The 16,088-nt window shown below is 46.8% G+C and overlaps 3 non-coding genes across 3 annotated transcripts; 2 read left to right on the top strand and 1 right to left on the bottom strand.

The window, feature by feature from the left end:
* Positions 1–4,716: 4,716 nt before the first annotated feature.
* On the bottom strand, positions 4,717–4,798 carry trnas-gcu (transfer RNA serine (anticodon GCU)). Its single transcript has one exon. It is a non-coding gene; the product is annotated as a tRNA-Ser (tRNA).
* A 5,686-nt stretch (positions 4,799–10,484) lies between these two features.
* trnag-ucc (transfer RNA glycine (anticodon UCC)) lies at positions 10,485–10,556 on the top strand. The gene has a single exon. It is a non-coding gene; the product is annotated as a tRNA-Gly (tRNA).
* Positions 10,557–15,684: 5,128 nt separating this feature from the next.
* LOC138231485 (U5 spliceosomal RNA) lies at positions 15,685–15,801 on the top strand. The gene has a single exon (XR_011186736.1). It is a non-coding gene; the product is annotated as a U5 spliceosomal RNA (small nuclear RNA).
* The last annotated feature ends 287 nt before the right edge of the window (positions 15,802–16,088 follow it).

Raw genomic sequence — 16,088 nt, 5'->3', positions numbered from 1 at the left:
TTATCATTCCGACATGAAGCCACCCTTAAGTCCTCTGAGGCGTGTCTGTCTGCAAGGCTTGTATTTTGGAAATGTTTTTTTGAAACGGAGAACGACTTTGAAATAGGCTTCCGCCGGCGCCTCGCGATCCAGGTAAGATTGTATCAAAAACGCAGCCGCGGCGGGGCTTGCTGTAGTCGTGGCCGAGTGGTTAAGGCGATGGACTAGAAATCAATTGGGGTCTCCCCACGCAGGTTTGAATCCTGCCGACTACGTTGTCCACCTCCTGTCGTTGTGTTCCGGCGCAAGCAAAGAAACGTGCCTCTTTGCTGTTCCTGGTGGTTTTAAAACGCCAAATCGCTTGTACCCGCTGCCTTGGAAATAAATTCTTCAGCGTCTGCGAATGGCATTTTGCAGCTGGAAGCAGATGTCGACGCTTTTTGCACAGAGCACCAAAAAAGCGTCTTTTTTGAAGGCCCAGGCACTGAGCATTGGTGGTTCAGTGGTCGAATTCTTGCCTGCCCCGCTGGAGGCTCGGGTTCGATTCCCGGCCAATGCAGTGGCTTTTGCAGCGAGCGGCTCCATCACTTGCATCCCCTTGCAACTCGCAACTGAAAACCCACTGAAGCTAAGCAGGTGTGAGCCAGGTCAGTACCCGGATGAGGGTGAGCTACAGGGAAAAACAAAGCTTCCAGCTGGAAGCGGTGTTAATGGTGCCGGCGGGGGGGCGCTCACCCTGAGGTCTGTGCGGGTCCTAATGCCCCAGTATAGTGACGGAGATGCTGTGTTGTAAAAGGGCGCTGTCTTTTGGATGAGATGTAAAACCGAGGTCACAGCGCTCTGTGGTCATTAAAAATGACCACCAAAACCTTTGACAAAAGCTCTTGGTAATTGATGGTCTTCAATAATGCTTCTCCTTTAGGTACATTTTAAATCAGCTGAAAAATGCTGTGAAATGGGGGGGCACTTCAGGCCAGTGTAGGATTTGGGTTACAAGAACCATGAAACTGCACGAGAAAGCCCGTACACTGAATTACACGGCTTTCTATTCAAAGGAGGGCAAAAGAAATTCCCTGAGTTTGATTTTTTGCAGCACAGAGAGGAGCACTGTCGTGAGGCCGGTTAGCTCAGTTGGTTAGAGCGTGGTGCTAATAACGCCTAATCGTACGGGCCAGGTCCTTTTCTCCTTTCTTACCAAAGCTGTTAGGTTCCTTTCCGTGGTGAGATGGGTTGTCATGCAACACTGCCACATAGTGCCGACAGACAAGAGTGTTGCGGGAGAAGAGAAAAGTGTTTGAAGATTTAAGAGTGTCTTAGGTGGAGCCAAAATCAAGTGTCACAAATGAAAGTGGTTGGATTTCCAATGTTTAATATGGTAAAAATAAGCGGAAGTTATCTGCCGGTCCGGCACAGTCTGCCATGCTTTTGTCATATACTGTAAAGTGGTGTCGAACTGGAGCCTCACCATTTGCATATGTGAGGCTCCAGTTATACATCGAGTGTCACATTAAATGACAAAAATGAAGAGAGTTAAAGCAGCTGGAGAGGTTTTCTTACAACTTTTGAGCTGACACAGTTTTGGAAAATGTTTCCTTCACGCTGCACTGTACAATATAGGCAGCCAAGAGTTTCCAAAACAAAACAGAATTGACAGATAGGAGAAAAATCCCACTCGTCCTGAAGTTCCCAAAATCCAGCACTGAGCGTAAACAAAGTGTCTAAGTAGCGTGGGAATGCTAACACTAACCCTAGCTGGAGTTTGAGCAAACCAGCACTGAGAGTAAAAAGATGAGTCAAAGTAACGTCTAATCGGATTAGTTTCCTTAGAGCTGGTTCAGAGTTTGCTCAAGAGTTTACCTTTCACAGATGCGCAAAGAAGAATGTTGGGGGTGCACGCTTCAAGGCACCTTACAGCTGTAGAGACTGATTCGAGACGATTCATGGCGTGTGCTCGTTCCCATATACCGTACGCCCCGGGGTGCAGTGCTAGGATGACGTACAATACCGCTTGGGCACGTAACGGCGTTATATGCAAGTGCGGGACGTGAGGGTTTTCGTTTGTTCGTTTTGTTTTGCTCTGCTTTGCTTTGTTTTGCTTTCCATCGCGTTGGTAAGAGCGTAAATAAAAAGGCGATTCCTGCGTCTACCACTAAGGTAAGAGCTATTTCAAGTGCGGCGTGGTGCGGCTTTTCAAATGCTCAACAGGATGACTTCGCATGCACGCGTGCTTTCATGCAGTCGTGTGTGCAACCATGTCTGCTTACGTGCAAACGGGCGTGGTTTCATGTATGCAAAAAACTTTCCTGGGCTCTTCTGAAGCACATAAAATTATTTGGAGATATACATTTGTCTTGTTTTCCTCTTAGGCTCTAGAATTGATAACTTTTTTTTCATTTTTGGCATTTTTCATAATTTTCTAGAAAGTGGTTGCAAGCCCGATATCATGCAAAGAAACGTCAGGATTCGGGGATCAGTCAATGGATTTTCTTCAAAGTTGGATTTTTGCACTCTGTTGACCAAGAGATGTTGTTCTATAATGTTTTTTTTTCAAATTTAAAAATATCATTTTTTCATGGAGCTTTGAAGGGGATGGATTCACCCTCCTTTAGCCAGGACAGAGCTCCAGGAGCCTGCGTAGGATTCTAGCTTTCTCCCCTTGCAGGCACCTGGCACAGAAGACAATATTTTTTTCCTTAAAATCTTTTTTTTTGTGTTCCTTGTTGTTCCAAACTTAATTTTAATCACTTTTAATTAGAGATTTTATTAAAAATAGTGCAATAAATGACTAATTTCACAAAAATTAATGTAATATAAAACAGATGTTTTCAACTTTATTGTAGTGTTTTAGAAACTAATATGTCTTCAAAAATGGTTGTTTTTCACTCCTATGAATGAAAACTGTTGTTATATGATGTTTTTTTTTTCAAATTTTAAATGATCATTTTTTCATGGAGCTTTGAAGGGGATGGATTCACCCTCCTTTAGCCAGGACAGAGCTCCAGGAGCCTGGGTAGGATTCTAGCTTTCTCCCCTTGCAGGCACCTGGCACAGAAGACATCATTTTTTTCCTTAAAATCTTTTTTTTTGTGTTCCTTGTTGCTCCAAACTTAATTCTATTCACTTTTAATTAGAGATTATATTAAAAATAGTGCAATAAATGACTAATTTCACTAAAAATACTAAAAGTAATATAAAACGGATGTTTTTAACTTTATTGTAGTGTTTTAGAAACTAATATGTCTTCAAAAATGGTTATTTTTCACTCCTAGGAATGAAAGCTGTTGTTATATGATGTTTATTTTCAAATTTTGAAAAAGCAAAGGATTCTAGCTTTCTCCCCTTGCAGGCATCGGACACAGAGAACCTCATGGTTTTCCTAAAAATCATTTTTTATGTTCCCTGGTGTTCCAAACTTAGTTTTAATCAATTTTAATTTGTTATGTTACAAACAGGGTAATAAAGTCTTAATTGGACTATAACTAATGTCATATTGTCTGCTACAAAACTGATATTTTCAGCTCTATTGTAGAGATTCTAGAATCAACTAATAAAGAATTGAAATAAAAAAAGGGCATAAGAAGACATTACCAACAACGACCACATGATGGAGATATTGTCTAGACATTACCAACAACGACCACAAGATGGAGATATTGTCTAGACATTACCAACAACGACCACAAGATGGAGATATTTTCCAAAGAGGCAAGAGGGGCAAAGCTGCGATAAGGTAAAATCATTTTTTGAAAGAGATTGTTGTCAGAATGCACATCCGTATCCCAAACAGAATCTCTAGTAAAATATGATCATTTGTGAAACAGGCAAATGAGTGTCAGCTACAATATGATTGCTACATATCTGCATTTGTTGGTATTTAAGGAGTAAGAGTGCATGTTTAAACCTGCGATCCAGTGTGTTGAAGAATTTCACAACACTACCTCTAGCACATATGGAAATAAATCCTCATAATGATTATTGCCCTGGGCATGTACCAAAAAAGCAGTGAGCATATATATATATATCACTGGGTTGAAGCTAGAAACACAGAATAACTGCAAACACATCCTAAATACAGTGTTCCAGCACCTTTGACCTCATCCAGAACGTATCATTTCTTGAAAGGGATTGCTGTCCGAATGCACATCTGAATCCCAAACAGAATCTCTAGTAAAATACGATCATTTGTGAAACAGGCAAATGACTGTCTCAGGGGCCCATTTCTCATTGTCAGACACATGTATGCAATGCTTTCACTGTGCATTGAGCAATAGGGATCAAAAACACCGCAGGTAAGGTTAGAAGTCATGTTCTATGATCATTTCTTTCAGCATTAGGGACTAAATATACTAAACGTATGATGCTAAAATGTTATTTTTACATATATTAATGTAATAAATGATTGCTTATGCTTTATAAACAAATCTAATTATAATAAAAGCTTAAGTTTTGTATTTATCTTGTACCATAGAACATGATTTTCTTTGTATTTCAAGCCCACAAAGTGTCCAAATGATGCACCTTTGACCTCATCCAAAACGTATCATTTCTTGAAAGGGATTGCTGTCCGAATGCACATCTGAATCCCAAACAGAATCTCTAGTAAAATACGATCATTTGTGAAACAGGCAAATGACTGTCTCAGGGGCCCATTTCTCATTGTCAGACACATGTATGCAATGCTTTCACTGTGCATTGAGCAATAGGGATCAAAAACAGAATGGAAACAGACATGGAAACCAACGAGGATGGGATTTGAACCCATGCGTGCAAAGCACAATGGATTAGCAATCCATCGCCTTAACCACTCGGCCACCTCATTAACAAAACTGGGTTGTCCCAACTGGGTTGGCGCGCTCCAGATGATCTTTTTCTTTTTTTCCCCTCGTACTCGAGGGTCATTTTCCTGTTCCACATTTTCCTTGGGAGATGTCAAGCCAGCAAGCCACTGCTGTGGTTCAGTGGCCAGCGTGGAGTTCAGTGGCCCTGTTGTACACAGAAAGCACATTGAGCTCCTTGGACATGAAAAGTTCCAGATAAAAGCCATTTGTCATCCTTTCTCTTGGTGTCGATGTTGCTATTGTATGTAAAGGTGGCAACTTGCTCAGCGAGCAGGCGGAGCACACACCGAATGCAGATGTGTCTGAGTGGTGTGTCCAAGTGGCTGCAAAAGGACAGCACTCCCGGGGCGCTGTGGCTTAGTTGGTTAAAGCGCCTGTCTAGTAAACAGGAGGCCCTGGGTCTGAATCCCAGTGGATAACCGCCTACGGCTAGACTTAATTAAATGCAAGTATTCATTTCCTGTCTTTAACACGACTTGTTTTTCTTAAAATGGATGCAACTTGCAAAACATGAAATACAAACCTTGCTAATCAGCGCTAGCAGCTGGCAAAAAAAAAGAAGTCAGCAATGTTTTTTTTCTTTAACCTTAACCCTGCTAATGGAGAAGAGTTAAACGACCGAGTCTATGCAGCTTAAACGGTGCGCACGTCGGGTTCTTAGCTGAAAGGGTGGTAAATCACGCTCACCCCAGTCCTTAATCTTTTAAAGAGGATACAAAATTGAACCTAGTCGCCACATCACATACATCCTGTTCAATGATAAAAAGGTAACATCTATCCTCGCTCCAGAGTAAATCTCACGTTGAGGGCATATTTTTTTTCACTTTACCGTGAATCGGGCTCGGCTGCACAGAGGAGAGAGCAGAGCAATGAGGTCACGGGGACAGGGGAGTCACACGCTGGCTGTTTGAACACGCGGAAGATCACTGAGGGATCCACAGTATATGGACCCTCCGTGCGCAATCAGTCCGCACTCCGGACTCTGAAACCTGCCATCCGAGTTAAGATCTCGGCAGAACCTGAAGCGCAGTTCCTTCTTAAAACGTAATCTGGTGAGCATTTCTAGAATCGTACTTGTATAGATGCAGCCTTTAATGTGTTGCTAGGTTAAAATTGATGACTTCTTGTATTTCAGTAGGCAACTGCCCTCTTGATTTTGGATTTAATTTCTTTATTACAGTGGCGCTTTTATGAATCCAAGGGACCAGGGAGCTGCCCCAGTACTGGGATGGCCAGTTCGAAATCATAGAAACTATTGTCAATTCCAGTCCCATGTCAGTGCGAGCAGGGATTTTGACATCTTGTTTTGCTATGTTCTGCACCAACAGGCAGGTGGCTCGGCCATTCCGTTCCAGTTTGGGGGTACAACAGACTGCTAGGTTCAGTCTGATAAACTGAGCTGATGGTTGGAAGAAAACCATCTCAGCGTCCATTCTCTGTCCCTTCTTTAGGACAAGGCGTACCGGAAACCCTGCTGTTGACGCAGGAACGATCAGGTCCGATTCGTTTACTACCTGGCAGGCCTGAGGAATCGTCTGACCTGACCGAATGTTCTCGGGGTCACCGCTTAGAGAGTGGGCATCTGGGTCCACCCGTTTCCACAGCACACTGTTTACTGTGTCCAGCTGGGCGCCCAGTCGAACCAATAGGTCTGCACCAATGCAGACCGAATGGGTCAGCTGAGGTGCTACCTGGAAGTAGTGAGCAAACTTCCTTTTTCCGATGGAGATGGAAGCTACACAGCTTCCTTTGCTCCAAATGGACCTATGAGGTGGGGGTGCCCACCACAGAACCTGTGACTGCGTCACCAGGGTCACCTGACAGCTTCGCGACAGGTCCTCGAACAGACCTTCACTGATTATGGACTTCTCAGAGCTGAGGCTAAGAATTACATCATCAACCTGCACTTCTGCCACCTGGACCCCCTCCCACCACCATGGGGTGGTAGTCCTGGACCCCCTGAGGTACCAGGGTGCACAGAAAGGACTCCCATTCATTACCGGACAGGGAGATCCACTCTTCTTCAGGGATGAAAAGGGGGTGTGCTTTACCTGGCGGGTCAAGCAGCTGCTCGGAGCACTGCTCCTGTAGTTGGGAGACCGTGGGAGTGCTGGCCTGGGCAGGACTTCCCTGTAGTTTTGGAAAGCAAGAAGAGACTTTTATTCTCGTCCAGAGGAACCAGGAGGAACCTCCAACTCAGCTATAGTGTTCAGTGGGCACTGTGTGATCACAGCATAACCACTGAATCCCCCTTTTTGCTGTGCAACAGGCTTAGGGTTTTTGACCTGAGCCCACAATTTTCCACGCTGGCAGTCCACCAGAGGCTCCAGCCTGTCAAGCAGGTCTTGGCCAATGAGTAGTGGCTCTCTTTTTAACCTAGAGATGTAAACAGGATGCACCATGTTCATTGGCCCGAACCTAAGTGCCACCCACACTCGGTGTGTGATCCTGGCATGATCCTGGGTATAGCTGGAAATATCTATCTTACACGGTTCTACCTTAAGTCTGATGCCTTTTCCTTTCGCTACTCGTTTGAGCTCGCTGAGTAGATCGGCTGACATCAAACTAATTTCAGCCCCAGTGTCAATCAGTGCTTCTCTATCTAAGACGTTTTCAAGAAAAACCTTGATATAAATACGCCTTGCTTTGCCTTTCTGGCTGAGATTCCCTAAGAATTGTTGGAAGCCTGCCTTTTCTTTGACTTCAGGGGCGGGGTCAGCGCCCAACTCAGAGTCACAGCCTTCTTCCAGGCAGGAACCCTCCCACCCAATCAGATAGACTGAGGGAGGGGCTTGGGACGGATCCCCGCCTCCTCCACTGAGAAGGGGCATGGTCCCCCTAAGCTCATTCACACTTCTGGCATTCGGTGCGGAAGGTTTACCCTGTCCTGATCTCTCAGGCAGGGCTTGTTCAAGCCTGGCCAGGCGGGCTGCAGTCGACTCCCTTCGTCCAGTCTTATGATAGACTCTGCCTGAGCCCTTGCCTTCCCCGTAGCGCTCACGGCGGCTCTGACGCTTAGTGCGGTCCTGCCTGCCTATTTTGTGCCGGGGCTTAGCGAGCTCAGGAACCTCAGCTGCCTCGAGCTGAGGCGAGTCGTCAACCCTGCTGGCTTTAGTGGCGAACATGGCCGTTTTAGCAGGTTTTCGCTCTGAGGAAGCAGAGACTTCAGCTCCCCAGGCTTTTTGAGCCAACCTTCTAATGTCAGCCATTTTCATCGCTGTGTGTGCATCACAATCATTTTCCTGACTGAGGGATGCAGATTAGCAATGAATAAACCTTTGAAATTCACGTTCTCTTCGCAACCCTCTTCATTCCGCCCTGCAAAATAAGTGCGCCTAAGCCTCTGATAATAGTCGCGAGGGGCTTCAGCTTTTTCGTGCTTAATATGGTGCACAGCAGCCACGGCAGCTATGGGATCGATAAAAGCCGAAAATTCTCCGATCATTGCCTGACACAGCTCCTCAAAGCTATTACAGACTTCCGGTCCTTGTCTAGACATCCACTCGTGGATCGCTCGGCTGGTAGTTTTCCTTACTTACATAGCCTTTTCCTGTTCGGACGCTTCGGGCATAAACTGCAAAGTATATCTCAGCTCATTGATGTAGGTCTCCACATTATTCCCTGACACTGACGGGTCAAACCTTTCTACATCTTTGGCTAACTGCCTCAGGGAGTGGAGGTTAATTTTTACGGTTTCTCCGCGGGCAGGGAGACGGCCGTGATCAGGAGCAGGGGGTCTATGCCTGAACTGACTCGCCCTTGCGTTTCGCGCAGGACTCGGCGATCTCCCCCATGCCGATCCGACCACAGACCCTGGCCGGGAGAAACCTCCTCCCGGCGCGCTGGGTGAGCGCTCCGGGCTGCTAGGTGGGCTGGCATGCAAGTGGGATCTAGTCTATTTTGCTTCCAGTACGGCAGCATCTGACTCCTTTTGCCTTTCCTGGCTGAGCTCATTTAAACTCTCAATTTCTTTTTCTTTTTCTTTCGAGCTCCCTTCCAGGTCTCTCCTAGCTACCTCAGCCGCAGTTTCTCTAGCAGACAAGTCATCTAATTTACCTAAAACTTCCCTGAGTCAGTCTTCACTTTCCTCATTTTTCACTCTCTTTTCTCTGATTATATCCAACAACTCGACTCGCTCCACCTTATATCTTTCTAGCGTTCCCTGAAGCTTTTGAAACTTTGTCAGCTCGGACAAAGACAGTTCCAGCTGTTTAGCTAGATTTAAGGTGAAACTCGATAGGACCAGAACTGCGTTCACAGACACTCCTGTGTTAAGCTGGTTCGCTACCTTAGCTACTAAATCTACTTGCAGCTTCTCAATATCATCAAAGTTCAACTTTTCGATACCACTCCAGTAACCAGGATTGTCGTCGCTAGAAATAGTACTTATAAGCGACTCCACTTCAGACATTTTAGCAGCCATTGTCATTACGTCAGAGAAACTTTAAGAGTATTACTTTTTTTTTTCTTTTTCCAAAATACAGTATGGAATCTAGACACCCGAGCAGATGGATTTCCAATCAGCACACGTTACACTAAACGCTAGAAAACAGGGGGATTTCTTTACGCAGTTATCAGCACACCCGGTATTCGCGTATAGAAGCCGCGGTGCTGTGCTGAACTTCAGTTATTCTGTGCGACTGATTCTCATTTCATTCTAAACTCACCCACCCAGGGACGCCATTAAATGTAATGGTTTGATGGGTTTACTGAGACAATTATTAATTGTAGCAGTAATCACAAGGTTGTTCGTTGGGGCTTTTAGAAAATCAATCGTCAGAACAACTAACAACGCACACACAGGGGTTCAATACACTAGATACATTTATTAATATAAATTGTGCACCAAACATATACTAGTCTGCCTGGATACGAGTGGCAGACCTTACTGTGAGGGTTATCAATATACAAGGTATATAATCCCGAAGAGATGCAAACACAAAGAGATACACAACAGAGAATATATGTCAATATATATCGTTCGGTTACCAAATCGCTAATCAGTGTTATTACCCACTGTTACTCTAAACTCGGAAGTAAATACATTACTCATGAATTAAATTGATAACAACTTGTGTTGAGGTACAATTAAATTCTCGAGACGCAATGTAGAACATGGGGTTTACTTATCCACTGTGTATGGATTTGGAATTTCCCGGCACGAACACCAAACCAGCTGACAGGCTCTGTTGCAGCCTCTGTTCCAGCGGTTGTCCAATGGGCGTTGTCCCGGCGTCCTCTGGCTACCGGCCAACCAGTCAAGGTGCAGCTCGGAGTAGGACGGGCGGAGGAATCTGACTGCGGCGCGCAGTCCTCACAAGTCACTCTTGTGCCTGGGAAGAAGCTGGTTCGTTCCCGGTCCAGCACTGCTTCTGAATAAGCTATTCAGGTTGTCGACGAGGGTCCAACTGTAGGGTCCAACTGTCCAACACAAACACAATCTGTGGCGTTTAGCGTGACAGTCTTGCAGGCATCGTGCTGTCTCACTGCAATACTATACCGCTGGAGGAAACAGTCCATCTGGCCATGAAACTCATTTGAACGTCTAGCTACAGCAACTAACAATATCATGATTTATTCAGGATGTGTGGAATCAGAACGTCCCGGAGACAGCTTCCGAAATCGTGAGCATTCTCTGGTGGTGTCCTGCAGGGCACCTGTTGGCGTGCGTTGGTGATATAGTGGTGAGCATAGCTGCCTTCCAAGCAGTTAACCCGGGTTCGATTCCCGGCCAACGCAGTGGCGATTGGTTTCAAATGCTGTCATGAGCCTTGGATTGTGACTAGCAAAGCGCAGCCTTTTGAAAAACGGAATGCAAAACAGAATTGAAGGAGAATCTTACAGGGGATTCTGAGCGGTGTCTGCATACACGCAGTCCGATACGGGTGCTGAAAGCTTGAGCTACTCTCAATGTCATGCTGCCTTTCCCCGGAGTAAATCTGTTACATTGAAAGAATGCTTCTGGCAGGTTCAAAAAGCGACCCTTGTTAATTGGAGAAATCAATGATTTCGAATGAATTCTGTATGCGTTAAAAGACAGCTATACACAGAAAACATGCAGGACACTGCTCATGATGTTTCCCGAGCCGAAACACAGTGCGTTTTTCCAAGCCATCTGACAAAGCCCGCCCACTGAAAACTGCAGCAGATCGTGTAAAGACGTTCAACTTTGTAACTACTGCACGCACAGGAAGCAGAATAAATTCCTCTTTTCCGGTTTTATTTATGCGAACCATAAATAAACCAAATAAACCAAGTTGCAAGAGGCCCGCACCCACAGCACAAATTGCGCAGCCTAGGCCACCTCCTCGCCCTGCACGCCACCGCCTCCTGCTGGGCCCACTCTTTCGCACACTCACACGCCACACTAACACTCAAAAGTGTGGGCAAAACAAGAAAACGAGCGCACCGTTTCCTACACATCTGCAGTCACCGTTGCGCATTCGCAGCATGTCCCGGGATGCAATTCGGCCTCATTTGCATAACTCCAGACCGGCAGATCGCCACGCAAGCTCGCGACGTGCGCCTGCCACACACCGAACAAACCTTTTCAGCAATTTCCAAAAAACGGGCCTGCTCGCCTGCCCACAAGGCTCCATCTCTTACCTGCTCTCCAGAGCCTGCTGCCTTCTGTGCTTTTCTCTCGGCACCGCTGCAGCGCACACAACTCCTGCAGCGGGAGGGGGGGAGAAAGTTCCCGCGCTCCGCCGCAGGGAAGGCTCGCTCCGTGCGCACACGTCCTTTCGATGCCAGTCCAACAAGTGCTCCGCATTAGCTGCGTCGGGGCTCCGGGGTGTCGCACCTCACCTCACCTCACCTCGCACTGCTCCCTCCTTGAATGTCTGCCGCTGGGCATGCCCCACTCTCCTCCGCCTTATCTTATCGCGTGTGAGCACCGACAATGGCCACAATGCCGGGGAATGGCACCTGTAAATTAATTCTCTTCTCTTGCAGCCTGAGATCATGTCCTTCTTTTGGCTCCCTCCAGTTCTGATAAAAAATCTCACTCTTAGATTTGTTAATTTTTGCGGATGAAGCCAAAGAGAAACGATCACAGCACTGCAGAGCTCTGCTAATTGAGGCATTGTCAGAGAGGAGCAGGGTCATCCATGTATAGAGATGTCTTTACCTCTCCTCCCCCACTTCCAGGCACTGGTATCCCATTAATGGCCTGATCCTGGCGCAAGGCACAGGCTAAGGGCTCCATAGCCAAAACGAATAACAAGGGGGATAATGGGCAGGCCTGCCTCACCTCTGAACAGACTTCAAAGGGGTGTGATCTATTGCCATTAACCATTACTCTGCTGTTGCTACCTGTGTACAGCAGGTTAATCCACTTTCTCATGATGGGGCAAAAATTCATGTGCTCAAGTACCAATGTTAAGTACTGCCGGTTTAGGCGGTCAAAGGCCTTTTCTAGGTCTACACCTAAAATGCACAGAGGGAGGGAGCGATCCTCTGAGTACAGACAGACATCCCTCAACAAGGCCAGGTTGTCGCTCATCAGGCGTCCTGCTATCCCACAAGTCTGTTCTTTCCCTACCAGTGAGGCCACTACATTTTGTAGGCGCAGGAAAAGGGCTTTGGACAGGATCTTAGTGTCCACGCCTAACAGGCTGAGGGGTCTCCAGTTCTTTATGTCATTCTTTGCTCCTTTCTTAAACAAGAGAAAGATAGTGCCTTCTCTTAAGGAGTCAGGCAGCAATTCTGTCTTATAGCTTCGCTCGAATAGGAGCAGTAGCGGATCCTGAAGCAGATCCCAAAAGGTGCAATAAAATTCTTTAGGGAGCCCGTCAGCACCCGGAGTTTTCCATTTCTGTAAGCTCTCCATAGCCTGTCTCAGCTCTTCTATTGTCAAATCCCTCTCAAGTACTTCCCTATCTTCTTCACTCAAAACGTTTTCTAGCTTTGAGGTAAAAAAATGAATTTCTTCATCCTTTACCTCTGTAGAGCTGTACAGTCTTGAGTAGAAAGCCTTGGTGCAGGAGAGGATAGCACTCGGCTCTGTTCTCTCTCGTCCCTCCTCATCAACTACACTTTCCATGACAGACTTGGAGCCTACCACTTTCCTGAAAAAGAAGCGAGTACACTTCTCATTTTCTTCCAAGAACTGCACTCTGCTTCTTAACAGCACTCCTCGACTACTTTCTTCGGCTATGCTCCGGATGTCCTTTTTTAAAAGGGTGATATCCTCGAGCACAGCGAAGCCACTGTGCAGCATCGTGTAGAGACGCTGCAGCTGCCTCTGTTTCCTGGCTAGCACTCCTCTCCGTCTGGCAGCAGCCTTCCTTCCCTCAGCCATGAAAAAGGCCTTTGTCCTCATCTTCACCTCCTCCCACCACTCTCCTACTGACCCGTACAGACACTGCAAGGACAGCCACTGTGATAGTTTCTCCTTGTAGCGGGATACTACCCCCTCGTTCTCTAGCAGCTTAGTGTTGAGTTTCCAGAGGCCTGGGCCAAAGACAGTCCCGCCCTTGAGTTCCACTCTACACCCTAAAGCCTGATGATCTGAGAAGAAGACAGGCTGAAGAGTGACCCCAACAACTTTCACTCTCTCTGAGACAAAGCAATAGTCAATTCTGGAGCTGCTATTCCTCCCTGACCATTTATATCCTGCTGTTGTGGGATATATACATCTTTATGTGTCTGAGAGTTTAAAGTCTTGAACTAAGTTTTGCAGGGCCAGTGAGCTGGAATCCAATTTTATCGGAGAGCTAGACTGCCTGTCTGTGTGCTCTAAGATACAATTAAAATCCCCTCCCACTATCACGTCTGTGCTACTTAACAATAGGGGAGAGAGTGCCTTGAGTAGCTCCACCCTTCCTCCCACGTTAGTAGGACAATACACATTGATTAGCCGCAGGTTAACGGTCCCCCATTCCACATCCACACACAGCAACCTGCCATCTATGACCCTCTGAATACTTTTCAATTTGAAAGCCCATCCTTTGAAAAGAATGGCCACGCCAGAGGCTCTGTTGTTATTGTCCCCTGACCAAACAGAAGGCCCTTTATCCCACCTATCTTCAAAGCTTTTATACCTCTCTTGATAGGCTAAAGCACACTCCTGCAACATCAACACATCTCCCTCTCTCTGCTGGAGGTAATCAAAGACACACTGGCATTTAACTCTGTCATTGATACCTCTGGTGTTAAGAGAAATTATGTTTAGAGCCATATTACATAAGAAAGTGGAACCAGTCTTTACAAAACACATTTCTCTTCGGTCTCACCTGTTACCTTCTCTTTTTCTTTTTCTTCTTACCAATTTCCTGCCAGCCATCCTCTGAATGAGCCTTCATCAGGGTGGCAGCAGTAAAAGCGTTCACGGAGTCCATTTCAAGGAAGGGGGTAGAAGGAGGGGTGGAGGGGTTCCAGCTGTCCCTATCGCCATGCTCTCCTTCCTCCTCGCTCGGGGAGAAAACAGAGTCATTTTTCCTTTTCCTCAAGTCCAGCTCCTGGTAGCACTGAGGGGAAAGGGGTGCAGCCGATGCACCAGTCTCCTCTTCCCCCTCACCCACCAGCTGTTGCAGATCCTCCGTGACGGACTGGATGGAGGAGAGGAGGGCATCTGTAGCACTTGCAGAGTCTGAGAAAAGCAGCTCCGCTGAATCCTGGGTATCGTCGCTGGACCCGCTCCACCGGTGGGGGCCCCACAATGGCCCTCGTTCTGAGGAGCAGGAGTGGGGGAGGGGTCCTCACTGTTCTCTGGGGTTTTCAAACCCTCGTGCTTGTCTGGTGCAGTCTGCGGTTGTGGGAGCGTAGTGGATTTCTCTTCCACCGGCCCCGGAGCCACAGCAGGACTGATCCTGGCTGGAGGCTGAGACTCTTTGTTCAACAAGGGTTCTTTGTTTGACTTGTTGTTTGCTTTGGCTTTTCGGGCCGGTTTGGCTGAAACAAGCACTGCCTCATCCTTTCTCATTTTGAGTTTATTGGCGTAGGCGTGAGGGCAGTTCTTAAAAACGTGTCCTTCCGAGCCACATAAATTGCACTTTGGCAGCATTGAACAGTCAGAGGCTAAATGTCCCTGTTTGCCACAGGTCTTGCAGCATTTCACAGTGCAGGACGATGCCAGGTGTCCCACAGCACCACAGCGCCGACGCACCTTTGGTTGTCCCACATAAAAAACATAGCCATTGCAGGCGCCCAGCCGGATTGTAGAGGGCAGGTGCCTTAAGCCTCCATTTACATTGTCCGGTAGCAAGCGAACCTCGAATTTCCTTGCTCCTGTTTTTATACCATCAACATCTCTAACCTCAGTTCCATGGTGGACTGTGCAGTACTGCTTAAGCCAGGTGTGAATGTCCTCCGTCTTTGCCATTTCCGAGAACATAACAACATGCACCGTTTTCCTCTCTCTCTGTGTCAGAGGCTGCAAGTTGATCTTCTCAAGGGCAGGAACTTTCCCTCTTTTTGCCTCAAACACATCCACACATTGTTCAAACAGAGAATAGGTAGCAAAAACAACCTCAAATGCTTTCTGACCTGGGAGAGCGAAGATGAAATCCAAGTGCCGAGGTTCAAAGCCAAGTTCCTTCTGTAACACTTTTCTGCCTAACTGCATACGATCCATGAAGAGGTCATCCAAAAGCTCAAAACGTACAGCATTCTTGCGGGATCCAAAGGTTGCCATCTCAAACTGCAAAACAAACACTGCTTCCAGAAAACAAGAAAACAATCCAACTACACCAACTACAGGCTGATCAAGGTATCTCCCCTGCCAGGTAAGCCGAGAGCCGCAGGCGATGAGCCCGGAGCTGAACGGGCCCCACTGGCTCGTTTGTAAGGCCAGGTGCATTGCCAACCACGACCGGCAGGGCAGAGGGCTTGAAGGCGGCCTGGGCTCCTGCAGCTGTCCAGCCACGCACTCTGGTTTCTCTTCATCTCGTACAAATCTTTTGCCTTTTACTAAAGATTTCCATGGAGAGGAGCATGAATGAGTTCCATACAATTTTTGTGCTTCCCTGCCTTCGGGTGGGGCGCAGCTGGGCTGGTCAAAGAGAGAAAACAAAACCGCTCACAATCGCTCTTACAATGCAGTAAGTAGCACAGGCTACTTAGGGAGTAGGCTGATGTGTTTAAAAACAACCAGCGCCAGGCAGGAGTCAAACCTCCAAACTCCTAATCCATAGTCAGACACATTATCCATTGCACCACTGACCCTGGTGTGACATTGCAGGACTGTAACCCAGTGAGCTTAGCACTGCAACTAGTAAAATATTACCCCCGGTCCATTCTTTTCCAAAAGTGAGAAACACCTGTTTTCTA

Source organism: Lepisosteus oculatus, unplaced genomic scaffold, assembly GCF_040954835.1.
Source record: "Lepisosteus oculatus isolate fLepOcu1 unplaced genomic scaffold, fLepOcu1.hap2 HAP2_SCAFFOLD_60, whole genome shotgun sequence".
NCBI lineage: Eukaryota > Metazoa > Chordata > Actinopteri > Semionotiformes > Lepisosteidae > Lepisosteus > Lepisosteus oculatus.
The sequence above is the reverse complement of the archived record's forward strand: the minus strand, read 5'-3'. Positions and strand labels throughout refer to the sequence as shown.